The 14387-nt window shown below is 42.1% G+C and overlaps 1 long non-coding RNA gene across 1 annotated transcript; it reads left to right on the forward strand.

Moving 5' to 3' along the window:
• The first annotated feature begins 7508 nt into the window (after window positions 1–7508).
• LOC125719186 (uncharacterized) lies at window positions 7509–13104 on the forward strand. Its single transcript, XR_007385032.1, has 3 exons — window positions 7509–7619; window positions 10484–11320; window positions 13007–13104. It is a non-coding gene; the product is annotated as an uncharacterized LOC125719186 (long non-coding RNA).
• The last annotated feature ends 1283 nt before the right edge of the window (window positions 13105–14387 follow it).

Genomic DNA, 14387 nt, shown 5'->3' on the forward strand with positions numbered 1-14387 from the left:
TACTGGGGAGAACAGCACCTTAACAACTCAGTATAAGATAGTTTTGTGCCTCTGAATCCAGGAAAAATTAGCTGAGTTTGGTCAAAATTTTTGTACTATCACAGCACCCGTTGTGTAACCATAAATCCCCAAATTAAGGTTAACCAAAAAAAAAACCTAGGATTAGGATTAGGAAGATTATGGCTTGTAGAGACATCAAAAGGTGTTTTTATGATAATTCTGGGGCCCCGTATCCTGGGAAACGAAAATTTATCCAGGACTGATATAATTTTTTTATAGTATTCCAGGGGTGCAGTGGTTAGCACTGTTGCCTCACACCTCTGGGACTCGAGTCTCCGCCTGGGTGCACATGTGTGTGGAGTTTGCATGTTCTCCCCATGTCGTCGTGGGGTTTCCTCCGGGTACTCCGGTTTCCCCCCACAGTCCAAAGACATGCTGAGGCTAATTGGACTTGCTAAATTGCCTGTAGGTGTGCATGTGTGAGTGAATGGTGTGTGAGTGTGCCCTGCGATGGGCTGGCCCCCCATCCTGGGTTGTTCCTTGCCTCATGCCCATTGCTTCCGGGATAGGCTCCGGACCCCCAGTGACCCAGTAGGATAAGCGGTTTGGAAAATGGGTGGATGGATGGAAGTATTCCAGGACCTGCTGCATAACCTTATCTCCCTAAATTAGGGTTAGCCAACAAAAGCTAGCATTCAGGTTACAAAAGATATTTTTTTTACTGACAGCCCCGTATCCATGGAAACCACAATTTTACTGAATTCGATAAAAAAAAAAAAATTTGCACTATCCCAAGGTCTGTTGTGTAACCCTAAATCTTGAGATTAAGATTAATTAACATTAAGATTAATTAACAAAAACAAGGTTAGGGTTAGAATAGTAACGGCTTTTACAGACATCCAAACATGTTTTTCAGAGATGATTTAGGTGGCTGACACTGAGAAGATGTGTACAGGCAAACATAGCAGGATTCTCCCAAGCGGATCGCTGAGACGTTGGATCACCACCTGTAACTTTTAAGTGTTTCAGGAGCCAGATGAAAGAAATGCACAGTCATTTCTGAGAAAGAAAAAAAATAATGGCATGATTTTCCTGCTGTGCGTCCTAGTCATTCGCGGTAATACAAATGGCGCTCGTAACAACAATCATCCACTTTCTCTGTCATAGCAGAAGCACGCAGCTCTCCGGCCAACGTGATGATGACTAGCGGTCTGCTTCCTGTCTCCAGAATGTGTTGAGAACAGGATGTGGCTGATTATTTTGAAAGACCTTTGAACACCGAGGGAATTTGCAACAGAATTGGTTTGTGGTCAATGCGCCCTTTTCATTATACCGAGACAGTGTGTATACTTTAATGTCACGATGCATTTGCTCTGGCTGGCACTGAATCGGGCATTGTTAAGGCTGCGTCTTTGCATACATCACCAAAATCACATTTTATTATTTTCCTTGTTGCACTTGAATGCCTTCCAGAAACGGGCCAGGAAATTATTTTTCAGATCTTTCTGCCATTGATTTATCTTTTGTTTTGATTTAACATTAGGTTTTTTTGTGTCACTACTTTTTGTCTCATTTCCAAACAGATTCAATTGATCAGTTATCTAACACTATTTCTGTATGTCAGTCTTTGCAGAGCTTTGCAGTTGAGCCCGGCTTCCTCATAAGACATTTGCATAATCGTTTTAACGGAACGCTGCCATTAAGTTTGTCCTTTCGAAAGACGTGGAAAACACAGAGAAGAACCACTACATTTACTCTGAGCTCCAGGGCTACCAGATCAATGGCTGGTCCTGCATTCGAACCCCATGCTTTGCTTAGAAGTCTGTGTGTGTGTGTGTGTGTGTGTTGCAAAGTAAAGCATGATGGGATATATGAAAAGAAGCATTCCATACATCATTTCATTTCAAAACGCTTCACCTTCTGTTTTTGGGAAGTTCAGCTTGATATTCTAGAGACGTCAGTCCCCACATTATTTACCACGTGATGGTACTACACTGGACCCGTGTTTGTCAACCCAACCCTCACTGACCCCCAAACACTCCACATTTTTGCTGCATCCCAACACACTTGATGTTCTTGATTAATTGGTTTGAGGGAGCAAAAATGTGGAGTTGGCAGGGGTCCCTGAGGACTGGATTGAGAAACACTGCCCTAGACTGCTTAATTACTACTCTTTCATATAGAAGCGTTATTCTAAATGCTGCCAGTGGCACCAGCATAAAATTTTGATTGGGGTGACCATGAGAGGCCAGTAAAATTTTTGGGGGTAGCTGCACCGCACTGTATCTATTTTATATATCCGTTCAGAAATTAAAATAATGCATATTTCATTGTTTATTATTTTGATGTGGGGAGGCTGCAGGGGTGGGCATATATTTACTTGCCTGGGGTGGCCAGCAATGGGCATGGGCCCCTTCATTTTACACGTAAGAATATTTGAATGATGCGGCTTTCTATAAGCAAGGAGTGAAAGCACCAACAACTCCCCAGATATCGCTATAGTGCCCCTGGTAGCTTTGTACACAAGACTTGTGGGTTGATCCCCCTCCAGGATCAGTCCCTGCCCTGTCCTGGTGTTTCCCTGCTTGGCCAGCAGGTGTCACTGGCCATCCTATCCCTAGTGTTTGAATTCTATGTGATTTTTAATGACCCACACCTGTTCCTTGTTACACCTAGTGTTTTGTGTATTGTCAATGGGCCACATCTGTTTCTTCTTTAGTCCTAGATACCTCTGTATATATACAGTATGTACCTGCCTTTGCTCTGTTCATTAGTTGGTCATTGTATGTGTTGCCTGCCTGTGTTTCTGTGTGATCATAGTGCATGCTTTTGCCTGTGTTCCCTTTGCTGTAGTTGCAGCCCTTGTTTATCCTCGTTTAACCAACCCGCCTTTGTTTTGACCCCTCTCGGACCCTTTTGTTTTGGTACGTGTCTGAATTGAGTTTAAAATAAAGTTCTTGTTTGTTGTAAGCCCAATTGTGGATCATCACTCCTTCCCTGCGTCCCATTGTGACAGCAGCTTTGGGGAACAGGCACCAAGCGCTGTGTGAGACTGACCCCCACTGCCATTGTTTCCTTCACAACGCAGGGGAAGACCAAGGGGATACAAAGATGGGATACCATGTACCGTGAGCCTTGGGGAGCTATGATGGAGGATGTGGGAGTCGCTGGAAGTTACCCTATAATGGAACTTTTAGCTTTTTTATTCACTTTTTTATTACATCATTATTTTTACTAGTGCACCAGTAAAAGCAGCCCGTTCCAATTTTGCTCTTGTTAGGTTATCCATGATAAAGTCATCCTTCCTCTCACCTCATTGATAAGTCTGCATTCTGTCTAGTTCTCGGCTTATAAAAGTACAGATAGAGGACCAGCAAACTGAGAATGGGAGGATGAATGTCAAGGCACCGATGCTGAGGGTGACGTGCTGAAGGGAGGCTGGGGTAGATTCCTCAAACAAACCCCTATGGTCTTACGTGCCACTGAGCTCATGCCATCTGTGCTTTTTGTTCTCCTGTTTTTGAATGACTTTTTGCTCTGTTGCTGTAAACATGGTAACCTGAGCTGGTCCAGGTTATTGCATGATCTCCTGGAGCCTATAGATGCATGCATTGAAGTCACTGACCTTAAGTAAAAGATGAAATGGCAGTGGTCCTAGCAAACGTGGCCCCCTAGGTAAGCATCACTGCAGGGGCCCCCCGTCTGAGACAAACTGAAATTAGCTGGGAAGTTGGTGCCCCTTTAGATATACTGTAGGCGGATGCCTATCTCGCTTATAGCATTGACTGTCTCTCAATTTGTACAAATACAGGTACATTAGAATGCCTCTTTTCACATATCTCATCTTGCTCAACTTTGAGACATAAATATATATGGTTGAGAGCGAAGTTTGAGATCTGAGTATAGGGTCAGGCTATTTATCTGCAACCCCTGGAACATTTTTTTTTTGGCGGGGGGAATGTTAAGAACCTTGCTCAAGGACCCAAGAGATTAGATTTTTTTGCAGAGGATGGGATTCAAACCAGTGACCTTCCCTTCACAACCAAAGAGGTCGACCCCACTGAGCCACAGACCGCCTGAGCCTGTGTGGGACTCTCTCATTTGGTGTGTGTGTCTCTAATGATTTGTAGCTAGTTTCTTCTTTTGCAGAAGGGCTGCTAGCTGGTGTATAACCAATATGTGAGCCTTCTTAGATAGATAGTAGATAAGCATCTATGCTTTTGGTCTACTCAACTAGGAAATAATTCAAGTAAACCAAAGTCAAAATAACAGACGACTTTCAGAAGAGACTGCAGATGCCAAACTAGCCTCTCCTCACGTTGCCTTGCATTTTTATCTAATTAGTCATTAAAAATTTGTAGAAACATCATTTCAATATCCAGCTATTGACATCAGAGTGAAAGGAAATGATGCTATTTACTAATTGTTAATTACATGTTGTTATTATTATTATTATTATTATTATTAACGTATACCCTATTTAATGCTTGGAGGTAAGATTTCCATATGTTGTTAATTCTGTTAAATATGTTTCTGTGTCTTTTTTCCCAGAATGCACCTGACCAGCAGGACGAAGGAAAAGAAAGATACAGAGAGCCAAAGGCAAACACACCTGCAGCCCTCTCCTCATTACCCAGAAGGCCTTGGTATCTCCTTAGGTCCTTAGCCATCCATCTAATTTCGCTGCAGCATTAATTTGCGGAGGACTTCTCGGCGTTGTGTCCGCTCGCCCCCGAAATCACTCCCCTCTCCCACCCGTACAGTGTAGCTCAAACCTCGTCACATTTTGGGTTTCATTAATCAACCGCCCGTCCCTATGGGGGCTGTGGGACGACCCAATGACCCCGATGTGGCACCTACCGGCTCTCCTATAACACTTTTAATTAAGCCCAGACTTTCCAGGGCAACACTATTTTGCATCCCAATCCCCCCCGAAACACACACATAATGACAAGGTTGTCCCTGCTGGCTGGACTTTCCACTTACCATGAAAGTGTGTTTGGGGGAATATTAAGGAGAAGCAATAGCAGGGATAGAGCAACTTGACTAATTAAGGAAAATCACCTTATTTATAGCTGTGTGCTTTAAATTAATAATGTAATGCTGGGCTTTCTTAAAGAACCCATTGATTTCCCCTGCCCAACAATAACACAGTGCTCAGTGCTGATTGGTGGACCTGTGAATGACATCACTGCATCAGCAGTTCGGCAGTGGCCCCTATGTTAGTGATGCCCCCCCCCCCGTTCCTTGCCTTTCTGCTACCCACCGCCTTTAAGTGATGCCATGTCATTTTCACATGCGATAATCCTGTAACCCGTGGTTCACTTGCTTGGGCTCACAAACTAAACCTGGTATTTAGCTGGTTAGGAGGTCCCTGAGCAGGGAAGTGTACAAACTATGCAGGATTCTGGCCCTCCAGGATGGGAACTGGGGATCCCTACTGTAAGCAGTCAGGAATTCACAGGCATTACCAGAGCAACCATGGTTCACAGATAATGCTGGGATCGAAACAGGCAGCAACCTCCAAATGGCTTAATGCACAACATTAATTATATTATATTATATTTAAATTATATTACAATTAAATAGAATACAATAGAATAGAATATCGTTATTGTACCTGTGCAACAAAACTCTGTACTTTCTCACCAATCCTACACAGCATATATTAATCAATTAAAAAAATAAACTAAAGGAATAAACAGAAGAGATAGATAGATAGATAGATAGATAGATAGATAAGCAATGGATAATAGATGGATATAGTGTATATATGTATGTAATAAAATATATGTTGTTCAAGCTTATATCTGAGCATATAAGACTAATATATCTCTAAATTTCAGCAGCTGCATTTTGTAATAGAACCTGCAGGACACGAGGACACACTTTCGAAGGATATTTCCTGTAAAAAGCTCCCTCTGATAGCACATTTCCTAAAGTAAAGGAGAAAGGTATCTCAATGCAGTTGAAGCCAGCCACACATCAGCTCAGCCTCACTCCTGCATGACAGCGATGCGGGAATTTGATCCCAGCCTGCCTGTTGCCATTTTGTGTGTGTGTGACGGCAACAGTTCTCAAAAACAAATGTGTTATTTAGCTTATCTACAAAAATAATACAAATGGATTCTCCACGAGAGGCACGTACATCTAAGTGGGTAAGTGAAAAATCACAGGAAATACTCAGAGCATGTTTGCTGTAACAAAACGTGAATGAAATGATGACCTCCCTCACCCAAGCCAGTGGAGTGGTCTGTGTGTCTACCTACAGTTAAGTAAGTAAAAGTAAAGTAGCTTTTAGCAGCTGATCGGAAGTCATGACGTACCTGGAGGCACTGGGGGTATGCAGTGTTTGTAATAAAGGGGGAAAGTCACATGCCATCTGCAGGAGTTTACAGCTGAGTCATCCTGGCCACTGGGTCAATAAAAACCTGCCGCAAGTCTTACGTTTTTAGTGATGCAGCGTCCGAGTTTGTGTGGGGGCTGTTTGCCTGTTATACAGCCGAACCACAAAGTCACCTGATTTGTCAGGAAAACCGGGCGGCAGGTTACCTTAACAAGGGGTCTCTGGATTGGTCAACAGGAGAACATGGTCATTACTGTATCTAGAATGGAATATAGAAAAAATGCAGCAGACATTTGGTTGTCCCTTCTCTTTTCCTCTTTTCTGCCTCTTTCGTTTCTGCCTCTGCGCCTTGGTGTCTTACGTGTCCCACATACCTGTCCCGACTCACTGTTGAGAGATTGCGTTTGTGTAGGCCTGCCACTACCTAGTGCCATTCCTCAATTAAATCAGCTATTATTTTAGTTCATCAAACTGGGTCAGATTAAATAAGGTTGGCTGTTTACAAGGCTATTTTCTCACCGAGAGGTTGTGTTGTGTATAAAAAGAAAAATCAACCCACTTTCATTTGCAGAAGCACGCTACGCTCATTGCCAACATGAATCACTGGCTCAAATTTTCTGCTCGTCGTAGCCATCGAGGTTTATTGCTCCTCACGCTGTGCGAAGCTGACTACAATGAGGAACCTGTTTATTACCAATAGCTTCACATTAATACAAAAAACACCTTAGTCTCCGTGTGCAGGTAAGGTAAAAATAAAATATGATACTAATAAGCACACAGAAATGTGACAGTAACAGCAGCAGTAATAAAATTTCCCATCTCGGGGTATACATTGTTCCAAGTCATAACAACAGTTCAATTCATCTGCTGGTGAGTGAGTGTAAGACTCCAGGAGAGCTGTTAAGTGGCATTCGCAGGCAGCTGGAGGCTAACAGCTAACGGCGCTTCTGCTCCTCTCCTATTAAAAGATTCTTACTGCCTTCGAAAAACTGCGCTGAAATTCCTATTTTAACCAGGGATCTTGTCCAAGGACTCCTAAATTAAAGATAATTTTTAATCACTTTGGTAATGAAAGTTTTTAGGGGAAAAGCGCGGAGACAGATCCGTCGGTTTATCAGAGTCGACACGGAACATTATGTTGGCGACATTAGAACTGGCAGGCTGTCAAACAAGCCATCTCAGAATGATCAGAGGCCCGTGGGAAGGGCAGGGGGGAGGGGGCATTATTTTGCAGCGTTGGGACCACTTCTTCTCCCCATTACATCATGCTGAGGTAAGCTGGTACCAGTATCTTGATCTGGGAGCAAAAGGTTTCTTTACTCATAACAGGATGTATGTCGGACGGGAAGCTTTGCAACTCTCAGAGCGGACCTACCTCTGTCTTTCGTCTTTGCATAATCCTGCCATACACACACACACACACACACATGCACACCATGACACAGATGCTGCTGTTTTACCATTTGGAAAGGAAACTGGTTAGTACAGAGGTAAGGAATTATACAGTATGTAGCAGCCATCAGGTCGAATGTTAAAGTCTCAGGAGCTAATTACTGAAACTGCGCCAGTACGGTGTAAGCAGAAATTCGAGCAGAAGTGCTGGGTAACCAGTCATTGACCATCCTTCAGTGTTCATGCTGATTCCTCCCACTTGTTGCTCATTTGAGATGTGCCAGTATAGTAGCGTGTTTTGTTTTTGTTTTGAAGATAACCCTGGATCAGGGCTGCCCTCCCCACCGTCAGACCTAGTTGTCCGTATTGCAGACTGCTGGCAGTGTTCTCTTATTTTCCGACCTTTATTTTTCACTGTATTTTTTTTATGGTTTTTGAACTTCTCTGCATTCTTAGTAGAGACTTTTCACTTTAATGAAAATAATTTCTCCTGCTTGTCTTTTTGCAGTGAAGTACCACCTTGCAGTTTTCAAGTTTTTGACTCAGTATGTATTTGCCTGAAGTATGAGTGGAAATGAAATGGTTATTGTTAGGGTTATGATTAACATCAGAATTACATAAAAGTACATAAAAGTATGATTTTGAAGGCCACAGTATTTATTTATAAATAAATAAAAAATACTTTTTGGAGAGACACAGGAATTATGTAGAAGCACCACAGCACCGAACCGGTTCCCCCCCAGACCCCACGTCGGCTCCCAACCCCCCCTCCTCAGCCGCCCATCTCTCCCCCGGACCTAAAAACGATAAAGGTGCCCCCCAGGCATATTTCTGCACACCATGTTTACATATATCTAAAAAATTTTTTATATCTGTGTCTATAGATGTGCTGCTACATTTTGATTATATACTGAAATACCTATGACAGCTGTATACAAATGCACACCATGTTTAGATATATTAATATATATCCTGCTACATATTTACATTTGTTTTTATATATACTACATGTGTAATCTTGTTATATATATACTGTATGTTATATATGTGTGTGTGTGTGTGTTCATTGTTGCACTTTCATACTTGTCGCATCTCGTACGCATACTGCACCATGTGTCTTCAGCATCACTGTTGCACACCACACTTCTTTATGGGGGGGGGGGCTGACAAGCCTTCCACCCCCTTCTCCAAGATTGTCCTTTTGTGTTGCTGCCTTCTCTACCTCTTTGTCTTCTCCTCGCTCTTTCAGAGCTTCGATTTACCACTGTAATTTACAAACATGCCAAAGAGTGGGGTGATTGATCGCGCCGGATCACATAGGGCATGTGAGATATGGGCTGGAAGACCCACGGCGGGCCTCCTCAATGAGGGGTGTATTAGAGCCCATCGAGATAATTATCTTAATTAAACTACATGTCATTGGGAAATGTACACCAATAAGCAATAAAAACACAACCCCCATCCAAGAAATTTTCCCTCACCTCTCAGTAAATAAATAAGTCTAGAAATAAACAAAACTGAAGAGTACTGTCCGATCATAGGCCACAAGGACAGGGTTCCAACTGAATTACAGGACTGTGACAGTGAAGAGAGGCAATATTCCGGATAGGGTAGCTGAGCGATTAGCATATCGTCAGCGTTTGTCAATACTTTTTAATCTCTAACAACAATTTTAGGGTCAGATGTTGTGGGGATCACACTAATCAGCAGATCATGTCATCCATGACTGATGAGTTCCTAGGGGAGAGAAACTTTAAAGAAACTCAAACGAGATTAAGGAAAGACCACATTGTCCGGATCTTTCTCTTCCGACGTAATGATTGGATTGGGCGCAGGTAGGTGTGCCTCCACGTCTGATGGGAAGATTTCATTTTACGGCCTGAATAAATGTCCCTGAACCTCAACACAATGTATGTCTAATTTGTGGGACGTATTTTAATAAAGAAGGAGGGAGTACGTCAGAACCACTGGGTTCTTTATTACTTGTCTCTATTTATTACATTTTGTTAATTCACAGCACAAAGTAATTCAATGAACGAGACATTAACCTGTCCAGATATGACTTTCTCCATTAGCTTTTAACTCGATTGTCTCCAATAATTAAAATAAATATATTAACGCCATGGGCTATGTCACGTCACGATAGCTGGATTTGCAGAGTCCCAACTGTGCATGAAACAGGGATCTCAAGAAAATTACAGCGATTGGGATCAAGCAATCGTGTCCCATCCTTGGCAACCGCATTGTGCCGGCAAGTAATCAAAGGGTGGCTCATTTGCATAAAGTGGCAGTTATCAAGGATCATCGGCCCCTGATTGGGTGGTGGGGAAGTGCCCTTGCATGGCAGACCAGTCCCCTCGATGAAGTCTGGGCATGCTGCAAGAATATATATCAGCACCTTTTATTATAAGAGTGCCCTTATTTAATTCGGTTTTATGCAATCGGCAGTGTGCTTCAGCTGCATGGTTGGCTGGCCGAGTTTGCTCTCTGTGTCCCTGTGCGACACACAAGGAAAAGAAACTCTGGAATCAGTGGACCGGGCACATGGATGGATGGGCGGTCCCAGGTCATTTTACATGTTTTCAGTTTATCGTCATTTAGTCACATTACTTTTAAATATTTTATAAAATATCTCACAATAATTATTATATAGGCAAAGATTGCAGTACTTTATATTATGCTATACTATAGTGTGCTTTTAGTTCACTTTATAATACTTGTTTATTTTTCAATGTATGCGTGTAGAAGAAGACAACTAGACACTACAGATTCTGGAAGCTTCGTGCAACTCATATATTAGCTCAGATGCCTCTGAGGGAACGGAGAAAGGAAAGGGCAGCACATCGAACCAGACGATCCCATCTCACTGCAACGTCTACAACCCAGTGACTTCATGGGACAAGACGCTATGGGAAAGAAGTAACTAATGGACTCGAAATGCTGACTGGATGCTTCCGGAAAAGGATTCGCGGTGCAAGGGCTCAGGTGCAGATTGTCAATGAATGGAGAAGAGGGGGGCTGGAGAGGAGACGCAAAACGACCCAAGACGGCAGGAAATGGGAGCCGGCAGAGGACGGGAACAGCGCCAAAGCCGCATGAGGAAGACAAAACGGTGAGGACAAACAAAACTACGTCGAAAAAAGAATACAGAGAAGAAACACCAGGAACAGTGAAGGATCCAAGGTGATCATACGATGGGAAACTAACAGCAAGGCATCCCTACCTAAGACTACAAGGACTACATGAACAGTGAGCGAGGTTCTCTACTCTGCTTCTAAAATCCATAAACCAATTACTTCCGGGTCAGGCCGAGCCCATGAGGACAGCCCACCGGCTTTGACAGGATAGCAGCGGCCAAGTGATTTATAGTTTATACGTTAGATGTCTAGCCGTTTGTCAGAAATAAGAACATACATCGAGGGGATGCTTTTTCTACCCTTGTTTAACTTTCTTTTCTTGTGTAACACTCATTTTACGGTAGCTACGCGGGACCATGAATCCTATAATGCTGAGATGACGATACCGAATCCTGCGTCGTGAACCGCAGTGAGCCAACTACCAGTGCAAAATGACCCAGCCAATGTAAGTCAGCCCTCTGACTCTGCGGACTCAAAATGTTGGGGGGAAAAAACAAATTACAAAATGTCAGCTCATTAAATGATGCCTGGAATAATTACAGTGTATTCAAAAGTTCGAGGGAAAAAAAAAAGAAAAATTTAAAACTGTATTAAAAAGAGCATTAAAAAGAAAAGAACCTTAGCTTACATTTTTGTAGTGTATTGCTTGGGGCTGCTACTGTAATTGCTATAATTGGTTCTATTTTACATACAGCACCTCATCGTGCTCGCGTTGAGGAAATAGGCTGTTATAGCTACATTTCATATAGAAAAACACTACATTTTTTGCATTAATGAGGCTGCAGGTGATAATCGGTACTTGAGGGTGCATCCAGTCCCTCTGGTATAAGTCTAGGGCATCTACCGTATACATATATATGTGCGTTATGCACAGATGCTACCTAAACCTCAAGTAGATAAAAAGTCTTCCTCTGAAATACAACTAGCAAAATAATACATCCTCTTTCAAAATAGAAGAAATTTCCAAGCGTGTTTTTAATCAGCTGGACACCAAATATTCAAACGCTGCCTGCTTTAGCTAATGAAATGTTTGTTGTCTTCATTTCACTGGTTCTAAGGCCACTTTTACTAAAGCATTAATACACTACTTGTGTTTATTTGCTCATCTCAGGCCTTCAGCTAAAGTAATCTACAGTATTCTCTCATTCATACAGCTTGATGTATTTATTGGGGTCATTCATAAAGGACGTAACTCAAAGACGCTACAGCTGTACTCTTTAGACATGAATTAACGATCTTTATTTCACGCTTTATGCCCTCAGATGAATACACCAGATACTGTAATACATAGATGGGGGGGGGGGGGGCTGTATACTTTAAAATACAGTGGAATAAGCAGTGATAAAATCAGGTTTCGACCATTTCGACCATTAAAAGTAACTAACTGGGAGAGAACTTAGGTATGGATGGATTTAAGGCTTCAAATAACTGATGTCTCTACAACAAGAATCTTTTACTCTATGGCAAGTCCACTTAGTGTGGATGTAATGATGGCTGAGATCCTCCAGCCATTTCCTTAGTCCACTCCAAGGTCCTTTTTAAAACACAGGGTGACCGTGCATTCTCAGCACTGGCAGCAAAGCTTTGGAATGGCTTACCACTGCACATTAGGTGTTCTTCCTCCATTGTGGTCTTTACATCTACTTTGAACTCATCTGCTTTCAAAAGCATTTGAGGAGACCGAAATGTGCTACGGAGCAGATTGTGTACGGATGTTTTATGTTGGCTTTGTGCTTTGATATCATGTTGTGATTTAATGATCTATGTAAAGCACTTTGGTCAGCAAGGGGTGTGCCTAAGTGCTATAGAAATAAAGCTGACTTGACTTGATCTAGTTTTGTCATCATAGAAAAGATATACAAGTTTGCAGTCATTAAATTATTTTCTGCTATTATTATTCCTTCATTTTCACTAATATTTCACAAGGTGTGCTTTTAGTTAAAATTTAACTTCCTTTGCAAAAGCATGTACACCTAGCATTCTTCAGAATGTATTTATTGAATTGAAAATTTCAATTATTAACTGCAACTTTATTAACCTTTATTTCACTGTGTTTGGGGCTATAGTTTTAGCCCCTAGGGGGTGTGAGTGACTGCTTCATGGAAGAACTATGAATTCTTTTGCTCCTAAGGCACCTTTTATGATGGGAGGGGGTGTCCAATTTCAAATGCATCAGGCATCTATCCATGCAGCTCATCCTGGTCATGGGGAAGCAGGACTCTATGAACAGGCAGGTAGTGTATTTTAAATTTATCCAGGTGAGTCTTGGATTATTCAGCCAACACTCATCCTAGTATATATTGTCATGCTAATTGCAATTTAGGAAATGCAGCTTTTGTATGTGGATCAAATTACACTGAAAAATGAATCAGTTCTCAAACTTCTTCTGGGAGATTTCATTCTGCTTTTTCCCCCCCAGGATCTCCTGTAAATGCCCTTGAGGGCCAGACCAAAAGAAAAAGACGCTGGATGGTAGGGATGTGGGTAGGGCAGCAGATACCTGGGCAATGACTGGCAGGTCCATGAAATTTATGCATCCTACAGAAACAAGGCCGTGTAATTGATGGTTCCCTCCTGTGGATTGTGATGGTAGCAACTGGGCTCTGGAGGACAAGGCTGCCTCAAGGCAGCCCACACTGCAGCCAACGTCACGGGGCCGTTTTAAGATTAAGACTTTATTGATCCCATGGGGGAAATGCTTACAGCAAATAGGGGAAAAGGCAGTACATAAGTACATAATGCACAGACTAGCATACTTACAGTACAGAGCACAATATACAAAGTGAATAGACAGGACACTTAGTACAAAGAAGTAAACATGGTACAATCAAATGAAAAAGTACACAGTATACAAGTTAAAGATCCTGAAAAACTGAATATACTACGGAAAATATTTAAAGATACTCCTAATAAATTACCGTTGGTATTTCTGCGATAAAAATCCAGCAGCAGATTTCTACTGTTATGAAGAGAGTTTCCTTCCTGCCGTGTTGTGGCGGGGGGGGGGGGGGGGGGGGGGATTTGTTTATCTAAAGAAGGGGTTTTCTGTGAATTTCTATTCCCAAGAGGGTCTTTTGATGCTCACGTTTCAGGGATACTGGCAAAGGGGGAGGGACAACATCGCGGAAAACCCCGACACAACCATCCTGCAAACAACACACAAACAAACAGTGATTCAACTACTCGACAGTGCCAACAAAAGTACAATGTCAAGCACAGAAAGAAATGGCAAAAACTGCTGACCGAACAATCATTGGAGCAAGCTATGCTATTACAGTTATAAAAAAATAATAATTTTCACACCTTTAGCATTAATTGAAATGGTCAAAGCTTTCATCGGTACTCACAATTAGGTGCACTATTACATGGGTGATAATATACTGTAGAAATTGCCAGTATTACTCTAAATATGAATATTATTCATAAAGACTGTGGTTATGAGAGTGCAATTTGACAAGCTTCATTCTGATTAAGGATAAATTATTCTAAGTGCTCCCCAAAGACAAAGTATA

This window comes from Brienomyrus brachyistius, chromosome 23 (assembly GCF_023856365.1).
Source record: "Brienomyrus brachyistius isolate T26 chromosome 23, BBRACH_0.4, whole genome shotgun sequence".
In the NCBI taxonomy this organism is placed as follows: Eukaryota; Metazoa; Chordata; class Actinopteri; order Osteoglossiformes; family Mormyridae; genus Brienomyrus; species Brienomyrus brachyistius.